Source organism: Dermacentor andersoni, chromosome 5, assembly GCF_023375885.2.
Source record: "Dermacentor andersoni chromosome 5, qqDerAnde1_hic_scaffold, whole genome shotgun sequence".
In the NCBI taxonomy this organism is placed as follows: domain Eukaryota; kingdom Metazoa; phylum Arthropoda; class Arachnida; order Ixodida; family Ixodidae; genus Dermacentor; species Dermacentor andersoni.
The window spans coordinates 78,611,332-78,631,008 of NC_092818.1; the positions used below are offsets into that span (position 1 = coordinate 78,611,332).

The 19,677-nt window shown below is 42.6% G+C and overlaps 1 long non-coding RNA gene across 1 annotated transcript in view; it reads right to left on the bottom strand.

Annotated features, from left to right (window-relative positions):
• Positions 1-1,120: 1,120 nt before the first annotated feature.
• The window catches only part of LOC129385017 (uncharacterized), a 210,041-nt gene continuing 191,484 nt past the window's right edge, over positions 1,121-19,677 (bottom strand). The window contains exon 3 of the long non-coding RNA XR_008612549.2: positions 1,121-1,683. This is a non-coding gene — a long non-coding RNA (uncharacterized lncRNA). The remainder of the gene's footprint in view (positions 1,684-19,677) is intronic.

Sequence of the window (19,677 nt, forward strand, 5' to 3'; positions counted from 1 at the left end):
ATCTCCCTCAAAAAGCTTGAAATTAATCTTTGAAGCTCAGTTCCCAGCGGCTGCGGAGGACGTCACTGAGGTGGTGGTCAGACCTACAACGCAGCAGATGAGGCTAAGAATCCCTGGAGTACGGACAGGCCACCACTGGAAATTGGCTACCACTGGCAATATTGAACACGCGAATGCTCTCGAAGGAAGCTATAGCTTACCAGGACTCTTTGATAAATTATTATGAAGGTGTTGCATGGAATATGATTGGGCTTACAGCGAGGCTAGGAGAACAGGTTAGGCGTATATACCATATTTCACACGTCCTCCGTTACACAAAGGCCTTGAATATAAGAGACAATGTGGAAATAATTTCATTGCAGTAAAGCTAACGTATACCCATCCAGTATACATCGTCACTTCATACCTATTAATTATTCGCTACATACGCATAATTCAATGAGCAATGTCCCACCAATACAGCCTGTTGCAAAACAGTTTGTTGTATTGAACATGTACTTTTCTTGAAGTTTGCACAGGTCCCCCTTCTACTTTCTTTCATTCGCGTTTGCAGGACGCTGGATACCAATACTACTACTAATAATATACAGGCGCAGCTGAGGAAAGAATGCGCAGACCACTGACACCACGCAAGCCGGCTCCTGGTCTCTCGCCCAAGGTTCAGTGAACCGTTGGGACTGACATGCCGACGCGCAGTCAAGCGGCTGTCATCGATGAGGGACGCGCATGGCGCAGTTCGCAACTACCAGCTGGACTTGCCCGAGGGACGCGTCGCTCTCTGAGCTGCTGCGAAAGGCTAGCTCCGGCACGTGATGTGGCAGCGAGCCGCAGGGAGGGCAACCGCGGTGGTCAACATTCGGTTCCTCGCACGCGGATGCTGTCCGCTCGCAGTGGAGAGCCACACAGATGCTAACTCGGCCGCCCGAGTCGCCGTCGACTTCGCCGGCACTGCACTTTAAAGACGTCTTCGATCAAGTCGCAGCGGGTCCAGCACCGCGCGCGGCGCTCTGCAGGGCGCGTGAAGCGCGACGCGGTGCATGGCATTCATTACGCACGCCTCGTTTTGCCCCACGTGTTCGCGATGGTCAGTCGGCCTGGCATACCGCGCGCGCGCTGTCCGAGCTGGTGACGAACGACTAAACAGAGCGTTCCCGATGCTACTTACGGCCCGCTCCGGCTCAGCGTGAAGCTGGTCTATGGGGCGTTCCAACACGCGAGGTACCACATAAGCCAGTCGAAACGAGAAGAAAGTGAAAAGTACAATAAAAAAACCACTCGGGAGAAATTCTGCAGCTGGAATACGCAGAATGAAAGCAGGCCAGTGGAGAGCTTAATGAGTGGGGGACAAAAAACGATAGAGGAAGCTGTGCGCGCTGCGTGAGGAAATAATGGAAAAAAGGAGCGTGGACAAATCGTGCCTGCTCTCGTCACTGGAGCGTGCTGTTTGATGAATCACGTCGTTAACGCGATAATGAGGTTTCATTTATGCCAGCGATGTTTTGGTCAAGTCCAGTCGAATGGGTCACTGAACGGATGTTAAGAAAGAAAGTAAAAAAAAAAAGAGAGAGAAAAACTCACCCCCTGAGAAACACCGTGGGGTTGAAAACGATCAGAACTGGCGCGCGATCTTCAAGTCAAACTGGCCCAGCACGGTGCTGATGATATACAGTGCGCTGAGGGAGCCTGTTGAGGAGAGAGAGACACGATGTCCTTATGCGCACTGAAAGTGTAGCTTTAGCCAGCGGAGAACTAACGGAAAGCACATGAGGAAGACAAAGATTGATTTCCGACCTGTCATCCTAAGTTTTTACATACTGAGGGCAGAAGTAGCAGCTTTTAGAACAGTAAAGCGAAGCCTCAAGAGTTACGGAAACAAAGTGAACACAGTGCACCACGAAAAGCACACAATACTTACAAGTGCAACTTTAAACGGACCCTGAAACGATTTTGAAGATTGTGTACAAACGTACTAAGTCAGTAAAATAGCTCCTTCTGATAATTCAGAGACACATTTAAGCGCTCTCCGTGAAGCGTGTAATGTATTATAGGGTTTTTAAAATGTGAATCACTACTGATTGCAGAGGCGCCGTTTCCCTGTGTTTTCAGCCGCCCTTTCCCACGCCACATAGCATGGGTGAGTGACGTCACTCGGGCGAGCGATCCGGTTGGCTTGCCACGTTACGTCGTCGAGAATGCTTGAAACATGCCGCTGCGTTAAGCTTATGTTGAATAGTAAACTTATGCATAAAAAGGTAGAAGGGAAACAGAGGGTCTCGATTTTTGTTAATCGCGACCATATAAAGCCAACACGAAATGAAGCCAAGCAAAGTATACATAGAGGTAACTAGCTGTGGTTCAAATTGAAATGTAAAATATACTGAAGAGAGGCGAGAGTGGACGAAAAGGTAACTTGTCACCTGCGAGGACCGAACCCACAACGTTCCCGTTGCGAGCCACAACCTTCGCGTAATGCGAAGGCTGTGGGTGTGTTCCCCCGCAGCGACAATCTTTCTTTTCGTTCCATTTCGTAACACTTTTCTTCATTATGTTTTACATTTCAGTTTCTGCCACAGGTAGTTAAGTTACCCTTATGTTTTCCTTCGCTGCAGTGTCTGTTGGCTTCACGTGCTCGTGATACCGATGCATAGTAATTTGTGTACTCTTAAAAATAACTACAAAAATACAAATATGTAGGCGCTTCTTCAAACCAATGGCCCAATTCCAGCTGAGAATGGGGATCGTCTGCTACAGCTCTGGCAGCCGATCGACGCACCCAGTGTGCCATCGCCTGGCTTCTGCACTGGCGATCACACGCAGTTTTGAAAAGAAAGGAGCTATTAGCGTTGACTACAGGTTTCTTTTTTTGTTTTCATTTGTCAGAGAGGCAAGAGTTGAGCATAACTTGGCCAGAATGGTAGCAGAAAAATAAATATTCTAACAAGCCGAGATTCGGAAAAAAGCGTTGCGAAGCCAGTTGAATGTGCCTTACCACGTGTCAAAATGTTGGTCATAGAGCTGCCATCTTGAGTTAGACTTTGATGTAATGGTAGCGTCTCCACTTCCCACGCAAAAAGTGTGGGTTTTTCCCGATGTCGATGCGGCATTTCTTAATGAAAAGCATTCTTTGCCTCATTCTTGGTACTCTGTGGGCAGGTAGGTATAGCTAGCTTCCTGCCTCGCTAGGCTTTAATAAAAAGAAAATAAGCAGCAACCAGCGGTGCAATCTAACTTCTGCCGTGGAGCACAGGAGCCACTTGCTCTAACCATTAGTCCACGATTGATTTTGTTTTCTTCATTGTTGGTTTTGGCAAGACAAAACAGAGTATATTTTTTGAGAAGCGAGTCAGCCTATATATCTTTGCCCACACAACTGGATTAAAATTTCTGCAATACAACAAAGTCATCACGCACTCTAATCTAATCACAACATTCTATATGAAATTTTTACGTACTGAGCGTTAAATGTAGTCAGCATGTCTAACCTGCATATGCGTTTTTTTACTAGCTGTGGAGGCCAAAGAGCATAATTTCGTCAAAGGAATTTTCCTGTGGTAACAACTTACAAACTGTATGGATCGAGTGGTAGCTCTTCTTAAGAGTCATCTGTAGAATGTGCGAGTGAAAGACTGGGTCCCAGCATTCTAGAAAAGCATGCTGAATGGTCTCAGATTTTTCTGTAGAGTAGACAGTTTGTCGTCCGGGGTGCGACAGGCCTTTCTCACTCTGCCATGATTTCACCGGTTGTGCGTGTGTACGTAAATTGAAGAATAATGTTTTTATGTTTGACTCGGCATTCTTTTAACCCTCATTGGAGCATAATTTCCTTGTCCTCCACTCTGTGCCAATCATTATATATGTTCTGGTATGAGTGTATTAACAAGGTGTTTGTATAATTTTGTACAATTTCAGTTTTAAGAAACGCTGCACTAGTGTGTCATAGAAAACCTGACAGTGAACATCTTGAGGGAGAACACTACTTAGCGCATGTATGTCCTCTCAGAGCACCGGGTATGTCTTCACAGGATGACACAAAACATTCTGCAATTAATCAGCACGGTCGCGTTTGATCAACTGTCTGCAGAAAGGCATTGTATTGGTCTGAAATAAAAGTAAAACCCGAAACAACTTGCCGCAAGGATAAATGAACGAGTCCATGCCCACTGCGTTTGACGGAACCGCAACTAGTTTGTTCTTGGGCATCAGAAGTATTCATTCAATGCTCACAGAATGTAGGTGCCCGGGATTTCCGTGTGTGTGTGTGCTCTCGTACACGTGATCATTTTGTATATACACATCTCATGCACATCACTAAAGATTGTGTAAAGTGTCTCTGTCACATCATCATTGTACATAACCATTGTGTACACTGAATATATGGAACATCATTTTATACACGTGACAATTGGCTTATTTGTAACTGTGCTTTTCCGTGGGTCTATGTGGTTATATGTAAGTGAGTGAAGACTCAGATACTACTTTAAAAACGTGCCGGGTATGCAATGCTTCATTTTTTGTATATGTTATCGTCCTCGTGGAATTGTGCTGTGATTGTGACTCAGTGTTCGTATCGTCTCTTGCTGAAATAAACTCTTTCTAAGCATAGCAATCTTGACGATGAAGGAAAAGGCAGTTCAGTGGCAAAGAAGGCAGCTCTGAATGTTTTTCGCGCGTAACCATTTGCAATGCATTCCTAGCATCCAAAATATACTACCTAATGAACGTGATGTACGCATTGCGTTACATAATTCAGAAGGTGCACCGGGTCCTTGTAGTATTTATTTGGGTCCCGAGCTTGGAGCGAACTTGATCTATTTTAATCGTGGTGGGGTTGGACCGATTCTTTTGTTTTTGCGGCAAGTTGCTTCGCGTTTTTTTTTAGGCCACGATCGCATGAGTTCTTTCCACGTAGCACACCACGCATAAAGTATGCGAGGTTGTACAGACTCGATGATCGCCCAAGTATGTCACACTTCAACGTTTCTTCGCCGTAGTGCGGATGCCATCGCCATTTTACATACACCGCATGACGTAATCACATGCACATACGATTGCGTAACAAGGTTGTCGCTGATGGTGGCACGTTCTGTGTTTCTCTCGTTTACGATAGTACACTGCCCGGCTAGAAACATAACAATGACCATCGTGAGCAGTATATAATTACGCGGTAAGCTGGCGTCGAATGACCGACGTAGAAATCATGCCGTTGCTGCCATATATATAATCTCCGTCGGTGTAGTCGTGCTGCTGCCGTCACAGAAACTTGCTCTCACGACCCATGCACAAATTCACTCAATTTACACGAACACGTTGGCCCACATTGTATCGCTCTGCAGAAACCCGATCAACGCTGAATAGTCAGGAGCCTGCAAAATACTTCGCATAGCATCGATTCCTAGTGCGTGGGAACTGCAAAATTACATTTTTTTTTTTCGTTTAACTTATTAAGATTATAGAGTAACGAAATTGGTATAGATAGCCCACACTCCCAAATTAACGCCAGCGCTTTCTTTTACCGCTGACGGCCTCAAAGAGGTCTTACGAGCGTAATATATAGAGACAATCGTAAATGCACGTATTATTAGGTATTTTCACGTTATTACGTGGTTATCGGAGTGAAATAATACTGGAAACAGCTACTTTGTAGTTTATGCACTGCACATACGCTTGCAGCAATGCGGCAAACGCCCGCGGGGGGCGCCTGCCTCTTTTCGCTTCATGTACTAGCATTAAATAAATTTAAAAAGAACTGCGAATATTGTGCGTACTGCTGCGTCTCTAGTGGAGACGCAGCATGGAGTTTTTCTTCGAATTTATCTCCATGTAGCCCAGGAGAAAAACTGCGTTGAAGAGAGACGCGGGAACACACTCGGTTGAAATCAACCGGAAGTAGGCAGCATTTGTGTCACCACCTGAAGGAGGCGGGGCATAGCGAAGGCCGCGCGGTGTAAAAGTTCAGGGGCAACGCAGCGCCTTGACGGGAGAGTAACGTTTAACTACTCGTACATGTGCTAACATTTTGCTGACACAGAATTCGAGGGAAAAGTGTTCCTTAAGAAATACCCGCTGTTTCTATAGACGTATGATAAAAACCATGTCACGGACCCTTTCACAGAAGCACAACTAAACATATATATATATATATATATATATATATATATATATATATATATATATCTGAATTTATTCCCTAAATGTCTAATTGTAGACATTACAAGTTACACAGCGAACTTGAAAGTGACTCCTGTTTATATTTGAAGAAGATAAAGGAACCACAGTGTTTCAAATGAGTTCATGCTTCGAATAGCGAGGCACTCATGTAGGCCCTCAGATAAGCTTCTCAAGCCATCACGAGCAGAAACTATAGGCCTCCTCCCTTCATTCTCGTTACAGTGCAGATTATTGATTCACCTTGTTCTATAGTCAACCTGCTGATAATCGAATATAATTTGCTGGTCGGAATGCCTGTCACCGCTGGTGCGCATTTTATTCGTCGTAATCTTTGACCATGCACTTATATATTCCACCTTTTAACCCTGCGATACCCTCGAATTGTGCATGCAAGTACCGTAAGCGAGGTATTCACGAGCGTAGCTGCTAAGTGCATCTACTTTTACAGTGGATGAATGTTAAGTACCATATTCATTTAGTTTTTTTTTCTTCTTTTGCTTCGGCACTCGCATTAACTCCAGAGAACACAAAAATGCCCGTCGCAAATGTGCAAGAAAAACAGTGCGTAATACTATACACGATGCGGCGTTACGAAAGCTAAGCAAATCGCAGGTTATTTTCAGCGTTGTTGGCTCTGCAATAAGTGAACCTTTCAGCATTAAGCAGTTGGTACGACTTTCGGTACTAGAATAGCCGAACTGCCCCGAGCCAAGACGTACCAATGCAGGCGGGACACAAACGTGGTGTATGCATGGACTAAACACCGGAAATAGCTCGCCAAAAGCCTGTCGCCTTTTATGCGTCAACCGTCTTCTGTAGGCAACGCACAAACAGGTCGTTTCTGCCCCCCCCCCCCCCTATCCCCAACTATTCTGGGCTAATTTCACAATCCGTCGGGTCAGGCGTGCCGGCTTTTGTGTTACGTTTCTCCCGATGCCAAGTCATAATATGCGTCATGATCACTTGCGAAGTGATCTTGAGAGCGAGGTTAGTGCAAGATTCAGAGCTCACTCCTTAACAAAATCGCGCGTCGAAGACAGCGAAGCCTAATGTGTCATGTTGAGATTCCGCCCCCCCACCCACCCCCTCCACCCGCTTTGTTTATTTCTTCTACTGGTGAGCTGAACAGTTGCTGTCATTGCACCTAATCAGGATCGGCGGTTTGAGCCAACTCAAGAACGAGCGGCGCACCGAAAACAATGACGCGAATTGATGATGATGGCTTATATACACGCATGAGGAAAATGAGATTCTCATTAGTTGTTCGCTAAGTTTCGAGGCCACAATAAGAGCAACTACAAGTAACAACGAAGACGACACTAAAGCACTTCCCATGGACGGAAGCGGTCAGCTTGGCCACCTCTAAGCCATCGTAGAACGCAAAGGTAAGGAAGGGCTTGAGGCGCAAACGAAGCATGTATACTACGTTCCATAAAATCGCGTGCAACGCTGTGGAGGTTAAAGATAATTTTTGCAGTGGCTGAGTTCGCACTGACAAATAGTTCGGAGTTTTCTGCCGCCAGTTATGAGAACCTGTTCATTATTTAGATTCAGTATAACACACACAAAAAAGTTAATCGTTAAGAATTGAGGTATACCGCGTTATGTGACTGCTAATACATTGTTTTAAATCTTTTTGTCTTATCACTGTTTTCCGTTTCTGGTTTTTCTTTTGCAGCCTGTTTTTCTTTTGCATGCTCACGCGGCTCGCTTGAGTTTGATGCCTAAACCTTTTGCATGTAAAACGCGCGCTGCAATAAATTTCCATTACGGAACTTCATGCGTAGCTTCCACAGCGTTGCACGCTAAGTAGGAAGCGGAGTATAGTAACGCGAAGCCCCAATTACAGATGTCTTTTGTTGTTGTTGCATTTATTTTTTTTTTCTTCAAGTTTTGGTGATTGAACGATATAGCTTAGGAATCTACTGATGTTTGTCGTATTCCAAAAAAATAAGAAGTGCGAAATGTACGACTTTTTGCAAGTTTTCTGCATTTTCCCTACTTTTTCAGCGATTTATTACTTTTTTCGCGAGGCTTCTGCTACAGAGTGATCTACTTCTGTTGCGCACGAACAACGATTGATATGTTATCACTTGTCACTTACAGCGCATACATAGACGAGGGACAAAAAGGAAGACGAAGGCAAGCGCTGTATTGTCCCTCGTCTATGTATGCGCTGTAAGTGACGATTGATACCATGGAATACCAACTAGCCCGTACTCAAACGTTGATTGATATGTGCTTTTTTTTCCATTTATTGGCTTAAAGATAGCCCAAACTTTCCTGAGCACTTCTTATTTAAGGTATATGTCAGATGTCGTCCGAAAGCCTGAGACCTTTCCAAATCTGGTGTGAAGGCTGGAACGAGGCGTATTTCTAACAGTTGTGATGTTCGACATTGCCTGTGCGCCGTGTGGCTTTTGGAACCTCGCACCCCGCCAAGAATTTCGGAGGTCATTGCATTATCGGTGTGGCACATCGTAGAACTAACAATAATAACAAGAAATCTTGCTGACGGTACCTCTTTTGCCAGCATAAGTAATTTACTGCTTTCTACCGGTCTCACCGCTCAAGCTATAGCGCATACTAATTTTTTTTTTTGCGACATGTGGTAACACTGGAATAATCTCCGTGCCGTGCCAGCGCAGGGGGCGCGTATGACAGTAAATATGCTAATGTAAAACTCTTACTTGGGCTAGTTGGTTCATGCTTGAATGAGTAAAGAACAAGGCGCAATTGACAAGGACTGAAGACCAGTTCTGGTCTTCAGTCCTGGTCCAGCTCAGGCGCAGGTCCAGTTCAGGCGCAATAGACCAGTCCTGGCCTATTGCGTCTTGCTCTTTACTCATTCAAGTATGACACAGTATATTAGACTTGGGACCTATACAACCTTTTTGCAGATAAAGCGGGCGTACGAAGAGAGGTTCACAACAGCATTTCATAGCCAGGCAGGAGATGTACGACGCGGTCATCGTAACGAGGCTTGCAGTCCTTTGAACTAGTCTTGTCGTTTTTTTTTTTTTCGCTTCTCTTTCCTTTCTTTCGTTTTTTCCGAGCATGGTGGTGACATCGGAATATGAGGAACGCGACCAGTGCGCAGACGGCCGATGCAACAAACTCACAGGGTCGGAGAAGAAAATGTTCTGAGGGCTGAGATTAAATGGTGCCTCTGAAGGCGAAGGGAAAGAAAAGGAAACAGAGTAGCTTTTGCTCCTTGAAGAGCAGCACTGTATGCAAAATTGACTGCATTCTGCACTTTTAATGAATAAATAATAATAATAATAATAATAATAATAATAATAATAATAATAATAATAATAATAATAATAAATAACTGCCCGTCGCGTTGGCTCAGTCTTCCGCGTTTACGTCTTTTTCCTTTTGCAGCGCCACCCCATCAACCCGACTAGATAGCCATGCTTCTCGTCATTAACGTTTCCAACTAAAGACTACTGCCAACCTGTGAGATTTCAAATGCGCAAAAATCCCGCTAACGTGGGGAGGCGGGAGGAGGAGGTATAGCCCGTTTCGTTGAGGTCGTTGCCTTGAGCGCACACCATTTCTGGCCCATAAGGACGACCTTTATTGCTTATTTAACTTCAGACGCAGGTCACAGGCAGCCGCTAACTTGGAACAGCAGAGACTGACATGCAACACATTGTATTCAGATCGCACTCACTTTTCAGCGACATTGTATTGCGATTTATCTTGATACAGAAACTATACAGCATAAATTTCCTCAAAGCAAGTACCCCGCTAGTATACTGAGTTTTGCACAGCCTCGACAAGGCTGCGCAAGTACCCCAAAATAGGGTTTAAGTTAGTCGAGAGGGGGGAGGGGGGGGGGGGGCGGATGCTCATAGGCCGGCGATCAGTATTATAACGCACAAGCCTACAAACACAACATTCACGCGCAAGCACCCGCACAAACGCACCCCGTTATACCATACATATATAGTACTGAAGAGTGGGAATCACGCTGGCCACATAGGAATAATTTCAGAGAGTACGACGTACGTTGGTATTGCACAGTATATTTCTGATGTTTCGGCTCGTAGACCAGCCTTTGTCAATGTTACGTGGCGCCATCGGGCAATACAGGATGCTCCACATCCGCCCACCATGGCTCTGAGTGGCACTCCCAGTGCTAGATCTAGTAAACACAAATACCCGAGTTTGTGGACAGATTGATAGCCGTCGCCGTAGCACAATTGGTAGTGGAATACACGCATAGTGCGGGAGTTGCGGGTTTGGCTCTCACTGGCGGCGAGTTATTTTTTCATTAACTTTGATGTCCATTTTCTCCTACATTTCAATTTCAACAGCGACTGACTTCCCCGATGCTTTCTTTGGCTTCCTTGTCTGTTGTCGTTATGCGGCCATGCTTGTATATGAACTAGCCAGTTTATCGCTTTAATCCAAGCTGTAATTATACGATGACACTGCCCTTGTACTGCCTGGGTCATGTTATGGAGAACTCGGAGATGAATTTCAAACAGATATGGAATATGTGCTTTCTTGGTTTCCTCTTCATACAATTGTTATTAACAGAGCCAGAACAAAACTGATGTGCTTCCACAATCCACATAAAGTCGTAATAAATTGCAAGCCAATTTACTTGCACCCCACATCCTCTGGGAATTGTTCATATATCCATATATATCAGATAGTGCAAAATATTTAGGAATGACATTTGACAAAACACTATCTTGGAACATCCATATCGCGGAAGTCGCAAAGAGGTGAAGGACGGTTTGCACTTATCTATATTCACTGAGATAGTTATGTGGTGCATCTATAAGGAAAATTGTAAGAGCTTACGCGAGTCGGTAATAAGATATGATCTTATACAGCTCCGTATCTACTTACAAATTAAATGTAGTAAATATGATTCGACGAAAAATTGCCTCTAGCTTGTCATATGGAAGACAATTTCATAGTGAAAATTTATTACTTAGCATAAATCATTTCGACATAGTATGCATAGAGAAGCAGTTGCTATTCGATATTTTATGTAAACATTATTTCTGTAGTTCTTTCAAATTGAAAAATATAAAAATACGGAATTTACCCAACTCAGAAAAGTTTGTTATTCCTCTCGTGTAGACTCATTACAGAAAGAGAACCCGTAATTTTATGCACCTTCAAAGTTTAACAAATTTGAAATCACTATAACACTCAGCTGTGTTCAACAAATTAAGCAAGTCATACGGTCATTTGTGCAGTCAATTGAATGAATCCGCATGGTCCTGTGCTGTTGAGACTGTAAGAAAGCTATGTGTGTGTATAAAGTATATACTACTGTTTATACACATATATATATATATATATATATATATATATATATATTTCAATATTAACATCCTATGTCACACAAACACCTTAGTATCAGATTATTTATCCATTTTGGCATCTTATGGTTTCACGTCCACGATGATTGCCCCGACAAGAGACGAAACTTTCAATGGCCGTTTTGTAACGTCTTGCTTAGGCTATATTGCGGTTCGAGCGCCTAATCATTCACTCACTTCTTGTGTTATCATCTCACTTCACTTCACTCACTGCTTGCATAGATTATCTGACCACTATGCTGTCGCTTGCCGTGTATCCCTAAGTGTATCGTTCGTTGGCACGCAGTATTCAAGTGATAAGGTCAGAACCACGTCAGAATTTCAGATTAAGTTTGTGGTTCAAAAGAAACTTGACAGTCTCATTATGAATTTTACCTGGTCTTCGTTGATTGACGGTAGGCCCCCAGACCAAGTGTACGATAGCTTTTGTGAGCGTCTTGCACATTTCGAATGGTACTGCACATTTTTCAGGAATAAAAAGTGCAGGAAAAGCTATCCATGGATTAATTCCGATATTATGCAAGCCATATTTCGCAGAGATTGGCTGTGGAAGAAAAGTAAACGCACCCCTAACAATAAAGACCTCAAATTAGTATATAAGATTGCAAGAAATAGAGTAGTTGCTCTTCTCCGCGCTGCAAAACGTTGCTTTTTCTTACACAAACTTAATAAATCGTCCAAAAGTGCTAGCAAAACTTGGTCGCTGATAAACCATCTCAGAGGGAAATCCGAGACTGTTAGATCTGTGACAGAACATTTTCCCGGAAACCCTGTCGAAACAGCTGAATTGTTCAATCATTTCTTGAGTCAGGCTTCGACAGAGGCGTTATGTAAGCCTTGGCAAGATGTGACGCTTGGTGATTCTTTGACAGCATCTGCATTTTACCGCGGCTTTCGAAATCTGACCTTGCCCGGATCATTTTCAGTTTTCGAACGAATAAACCACCTGGAGTAGATGGAATATCTGTAAGCTTGCTGAGAAGAAACATTGAGACGCTTTTAGATATTGTGCTTTTCATGTTGAATCGGTTCCTAGATACTGGAACTATGCCACAAAATCTAAAAACTGCTTTAGTTAGACCACTCCATAAGGCAGGAAAGAAATCTATTATTGAAAACTACCGGTCTATATCCATTTTGCCCGCATTATCTCAGGTTATAGAAAAATTTTTGCTTGAGGTTATGACTTCTTTCATACAAAAGTTTTCAATTTTGTCTGACCGTCAATTTGGTTTCGTGCAAGGCCAGGGTACAATTTCGCTCCTGGAAGAATTTGCAGATGATTTGTATTTTGCTTTTGAACACAATCTCTTCAGCTGTGCTTTGTTTCTCGACGTATCCAAAGCCTTTGATTCAGTTTGCCATGACATATTACTTCGCAAATTATATCTTACTGATTTTAGGGGCCCCTACTCTACTTCAAAACTATCTCACCGACAGGTCACAAATGGTTGTTATAGGTAACAAATACAATAGCGGCAAATTATCTCTTGGTGCTGGTGTCCCTCAAGGGTCAATTTTATCGCCTCTTTTCTTTAACATATTTGTGAACGATTTCATTTCAGTAACTCCAAATGGTAAAGTGTATCAGTATGCGGACGATATCGTCCTTCTAACAAAGCATGTTAATTACAAGAAGGCTGTTGAATATCTGCAGCAATCGGTGCATGAAGCTATGGTCTGGATTTTTAAAAACAAACTTACCGTCAATCAAAAAATACAACAATTATATGCTTCAAAAATCCTCTGAAGATTGGAACAACGGTCGTTCCAGTGTATCTTCATACCCAAGACTGCTTATCCTGTAAGTGTACTCCTGTCGAAAATACAAACTCAATTAAGTATCTCGGCATTCATTTCGACAGTGACTTGTGGCATAATCATGGGGCGCATGTATGCTCCAAACTAAGATGTCCAAACTAAGGTCGAATGTTTGCTCTTTAACATTAAAAGTTTGGTGCCGCTTCAGACTAAGAAATGATAGTACATTCCCTTGCATACAGCACCTTAAGGTATGGTATAACGGTTTTCGCTTTCCGCTTCCAACATTGGCAGGACAGATTTGATAACCTCTTAAAAAATACATTTAAAAGTGTGGCGCATAATCGCGTGACTCCATCACACAAAGATATATTTCATGATCTCTGTTTCCCGTCATTTCAATCTTGATTCACTTCTACGGTTGTGCTGCGCCATTTCTGGACGGATGAGTTTAAGCATCCGCACGCCTCCCCGCGACCGCTGCACAAAGAAATGCGCTTCGTTGTATTTTTGGGGATTTCGTGGACCTTTTTATATCATTCTCGAAAATTATTTGAGCAAAATATTTCAAGTGGTTGCTACCGATGATAAGGGCGTTTTTAGTTCTTAGCTGTCGTTGAAAGCTGGAGATCCTCAGGGGTCCATTTTATCGCCACTGATGTTTAATATCTTTGTTAATCCCTTTCCTTTGGCAATTTCCAAATGTTCCGTGTTTCAGTATGCGGACGACACTGTGTTACTGACAAAAGACCTTTCTTACAAAATGTCCGCTGAAATGTTGCAAAATGACGTGTACAAGGCAATACTTTGGTTCACTAATAATGGAATTCTTGTTGATGCCCAAAAACACAACTTGTTTGTTTTCGCTCTCCACTCAAGACTACTGTAATTAACATGCCTCTCTACTTACATGAGTCCGGCTGTTTCTTGTAAATGTGTGCCTATCGCATATGTGGATTGTGTGAAATATCTCAATCTATTTCGATAGTAACTTATCGTGGCAGCATCTCTTATCACTTGTTTGTTCTAAACTGAGGTCAGTAGCTTGGCTGTTGTTTAATATAAAAAGTTTCGCACCCTTGTCTGTAAAAAAGATTATTGCACATGCACTTGGTTACAGTCTGTTGAGATACGGTATCACAGTCTTCGGCTTCTGTTCGGATCGTTGGAGAAGCACAGTAGACAGGATTACAAAAATATTCTTAAAATGTTGTCTATAATTCCTAACAGTAACAGCTGCAAATATCTTCCGTGAACTTGGTCTACCGAATTTTCATTCATTGTTTATAGAAAGACTTCACGTCAAGTATCTTCGGAATTCCGCATTCAAAAAAAAAAAAAAAAATGCCACCGCAAGAGAACTTAGAAAACACGTCCGGTATGTAGTTCCTCCTTCAAACGCAAGGTATGGTGCCGCCAGACGCTGTGCATATGTGCCGGACATATTTAACAAACTGCCAGACGTAATTTTTCATGCGACATCGAAAAGCACGCTGAAAGAAATGTTAAAGCAGCGATGGTGAAATTAACATCCAGAACGTTTCTTGCATCATAATATTTACTTCAACTTCCTTCGTTTCAAGTAGTGTAAACAAATGTTATCTTGTTCTTCTCCATTTTCTTTCATTCATTTTTTATTCTACATGTCGTCTCATCAATTTATGTATTTTTTTTTCTTTTTCGCCATGTGTATCGTATTCATAGGCACAATCCTACAAGCCAGCTGAGGCTTAGACCGGCCTGTTTATCTTATTTTCTGTTTTTGATGGCAATAAACATTATTATTATTATTATTATTATTATTATTATTATTATTATTATTATTATTGTTATTATTATTACCGAGAAAAAAGACAGACCAAGGGGCTCACATCTTGTTAATCACGACCATAGGAAAGCCAACGAGAAGTGAAGCAAACGAAAGGATAGATGAAATCAGCTGCTGTGGGTGAAATTGAAACCTAGAAAGGAACGAAGAGAGGGAAATGAGTGTGGACGAGAAGATAACGGTGCCCGCGGTGAGATCCGGATCCGCGTGGCACTACCAATTGTGCTACGGCGACGGCAGTCAGTTTACGTATATAAAAGAAGAGAAGCACGGGATCAGAGGATCGCGCTAGTAGAAGAGGCAAAAAATTAAAAAAAAGACAGAAAGCACATAGGGAAGAAATTGCTATTTCGCCCGAAAGACGAGGCATTGTGTCGCGCTCACAAGCTAATGTGAAAACGTCTTATTCGATGACTTTACTTGGCTAAATGGGATTCTACGTGACAGTCGCGTTCGTCACGACTATCACAGGCCATAGAAGTTGCGTTTGGGACGTACACTTTTTTTTTACTTTATTGGCGCTGAAAAAGCCAACTTTCTCAAGAACTTAAAAAAATTATGGGTGTTATGCAAATAAATATTTTATTCTGAGTGTATTACGCTCATTTATTTCGTGTGCCGATTCAATCAAGCATTGAGAAAATGCTGGCATGTTGAAATATGTTTTCAGGAATAACTCGGGTGGCGAAGTGTTGAAGATATGTGAACTCAAAGCAAATACATATAGCTGCAACACACAGCATTAGTTGCCTTGCTTCATTGACATGCTCAGGCACTACAAGAAATTATATTATGGTTTCACACCTATTTACCTAGGAAAGTGGAGAAACTGCGTGCGTCTTTGGTATAGCACAGCAGTCATAATGCAGAACTGAACTAATGAAAATTACCTGGTAACCTAAAGAAACCGATGTGAACCTTCACTAATTCACGAGCGGGTAGTTTCATGCTCAGGTGGCTCGTGAGACAGTCTGCTGTGCCATGAATCTTGGTCGAACCATGGTGACCGTAGTGCGCAGTACCTCAAAGCCGTACAACAATACCTGCTTTACGCTTTTTTTCCTAATGGCACACCAACCGGTTACTCGTGAATAAATCATTGATCCAAAATATTAGAGAGTTAGAATATTGCCCCGCACAATTCATTATTGGTAATAAAATCCCCTCCCTGCAGTGCTGGTCCAATCAATGCCGCAGTACTGCAGTTGACCTGTCGACGGGGGGCGGAGGCGAGGCACCCATTAAGGAATGAGGCAGGAGCGGGGGGGGGGGGGGGGGGGGGGGCTCCTCCGCCCCCCTAACCCTAAGGACTGCCTCAAAATACCATTTCTTTATGAACTTTTTCGAGATCTTGCGTCCCTCCTTCTATCAATTAAGCATTTGGAGCTTTTTTCGCAAAGGCAAATTATTTTGCCTAATACATGACGCCATATTCGTAAAACCGTACAGTGAATACAAATTCGCGTGTAATACGAAAAATTTGGGAGAGTTGGCAGTTATGCTAAATCTAACTAAAGTTATTGAACCAACAGATAATATTCTTCTAGCTGACGCATGTTGTGAGCTCATAAAACCAGGTTCTCACTCGTAACAAAATCGAGATAGGCAGCCGGTTGCTGGCCTTAATTGCAGTACGGACAGTAGTTACATGCCCCCCCCCCCCCCCCCCCCCCTGCCGTTAATTCAAAGAAAAAAAAAACATGTCGCAGCGTCGCATTGGATAACGCATACAGCCGCGTAAACAGAAACAGATTGCTGCGGCGTACTGTTGGAGAGACGGCTGTTTACACTTTGCGCCTAGACAGGAAGTCGATAAGTGCACTCACTGGACGAGCCAGCTGGAAAATTGATGAGAGGCACGTCGTGACCCTCTCTTGCACACTCGTGAAGAAAAGCTTATACCAACGCGCGTCACGCCCCTGGTGTTGGTTAAGAGAGTAACGCTTCTGGTTCGTAGTTCTTTTGACACAGTTTCATGCGCGATCGTTTTTAATGCCTTTATTGCATTACAGGGGCATTCGCTTCCCATTATGTGCACTTTTATGTGTGTAAGTGGGAGCGTTGAGACTTATGGGTGCGTGCGCGAATACATGCATAACTGCCGCGCGACTGGCCGCTCGAGGCACTTTCGCGGGCTACTTTCACGCTCGGAAAAACACTCATGTAGCACGTATTGAGCAACAGAAAGCTGTAGCGGGAGCTTTTCCTGCTGCTGTACAGTTTTCTCATTGAAACATTCCATCTAATTATAATAATCAATAAGTTGATAAATTAATTAAGGCTAATTATGTAATTAGGCGGAATGAAAAACATAATCTGTGTATCTCCAAGCGACAGCAAACAACAGGACATTAGTTCTGCCCAGCTACGTAGCACTTGCATATTTTTAAAGTTTGGCTCAAGATAAGTGAAACACCCTGCATGTATAGGTGCGAGATTATGTTCTCGAGTTACTAATGGCGAAGGCGTTCTACATCGTAATTTATTTTTCGTGTTTAACTTGTCGATGAGTATGTATGTATGTATGTATGTATGTATGTATGTATGTATGTATGTATGTATGTATGTATGTATGTATGTATGTATGTATGTATGTATGTATGTATGTATGTATGTATGTATGTATGTATGTATGTATGTATGTGTGTCTTATGTACGCATATGTGTATTTGTGCAAGTGGTGACATTACGTTAGTCACCTTCAGAACCATCAGCGAAGTGAGCGCATGCAAACGCACAGAGCATCGCTGTTCACAGGAGCACCGCAAGGTGAACTAATTCAGTGCAACTGTAAGGTTATTGACGCCGAGCTAAGTGACGCTACCAAATATGCCTTCGCGTGTCACTATCGGCAAATCTTTTGATAAGATAAATGCCCACTGCAAGAAAATTAGTACTGTGAATACTGAGTCGTGGTGTCCCATACAAGATGCCCATAATGTATGTGAGACACAAGTAAAGCATTATAAATTGATAATTTTACAGAGACGGGTAAAGTATATCTGTAGCGATTTAAAACACCTGTTATGCGGCTAAGTTTTTGGTGTACAAAGCTTGCATGGTCGTCCCATTACATAGTACTTGTGAAGCGCACCTCTAACACCTGTGCAGGAAGAGCAGTTTCTATATTTGTAGATCTACACGCTAATGTTAGATCTGAAGGAAGACTCATGCCTTTAGTATGAAAAATTACAGCCTTTGTTTTCGCCGTATTTATACTTTCAGACAATTCTCTGTGGACCAATAGGATAGGCTGCACGAGAAGTCATTTGCCATAGTAATTACATTGGTGCAAGAACCAGACGAGATGAAGACACTTGTGTTATCTGCGTAAATTATAAATTTCGCCTTTTCATAGATGAAAGTAATATCGTTAGCGTATAAGTTGAAGAGCAACGGACCCAAATTGCTACCCTGTGGGACGCCACAAAATATTTCTTTCGTTACCGATGTATTATGGCCTACAGATACAAACTGGCATCTGTTATTAGGAAAAGATTTTAATAATTGAAGTGGAATGCCTCTAATTCCACATTTTTCTAGTTTGTAGAATAATATGTTGTAATTAATATGGTCAAACGCCTGTGTAAAGTCGACAAATATGCCTATTGTTAATAGCTTATGTTCGAAGTTCTGCAATATAAATTATTTTTGATCGAGAAGAGCTAATTCAGTGGACCTGTTTTTACAAAACCATATTAAGCATTTGAAATTATCTTGTATTTTTCACAGAATGAAGACAACTGACTTAGAATAATTTTTTCAAGACCTTTTGAAGAAACAGAGAGGATCGATATCGCGCGATAACTCTTTTTATCTAATTTGTCACCCTTTTTAAGTAATACTACTACCTTACCAACCTTCATATTTTCTGGAAATACGCCTGTAGAAATGCACAAATTATAAATGTGTCAAAAAAGGGGCTATATCATATATAACAAATAATATAGGTTGAATCTGTAGACCATCGGCATCGCAGCTGCGAGATGCTTTGAGTCTTAGGTACACAGAAAATACATCCGAAGGTATGAGTGGCTGAAAAAATATTGTTTGCGTTTGGAGTATAGTGCATATTTTCTCATGTCTGTAAATCTGTTACTATTATGTCGTAATTTTTGTGTGCTGCTGTCTATCGTAACCCTGTTTATTCGGAGCGTACAAAGCCGCTGTGCATATACCGTAAACACTCGACTAAATGCCACACTCATGCATACGAGCCGCACCCCTTAATTGGCAGCCCAAAATGTGAAAAAGAAACGTTGAAAAAACAGTTTTGTTGAAAAACAAGACTGAAGACAGCGTCGCAGCTGGGCTGCATTGTTACGGCTGCCACCTGCTGTTGCGAGCTGGTATCGGTTGTTACGGGGACGGGGTTTCGGCGAACACTAACGGCGTCTGGTAGGAGCTCGAACCAGACTGACCATCAGAGAGGGTTCGGCAGGGAAGACGAGATGATGTAAAAACAAATAATAGAAGTTTAAAGGGCCCCTGAAACGGTTTGGACAAATTTTGTAGGCGCGTAGGGTAGAGCTAAAGCTAATATTCGCGCCACAATTTGTGTGAAACATC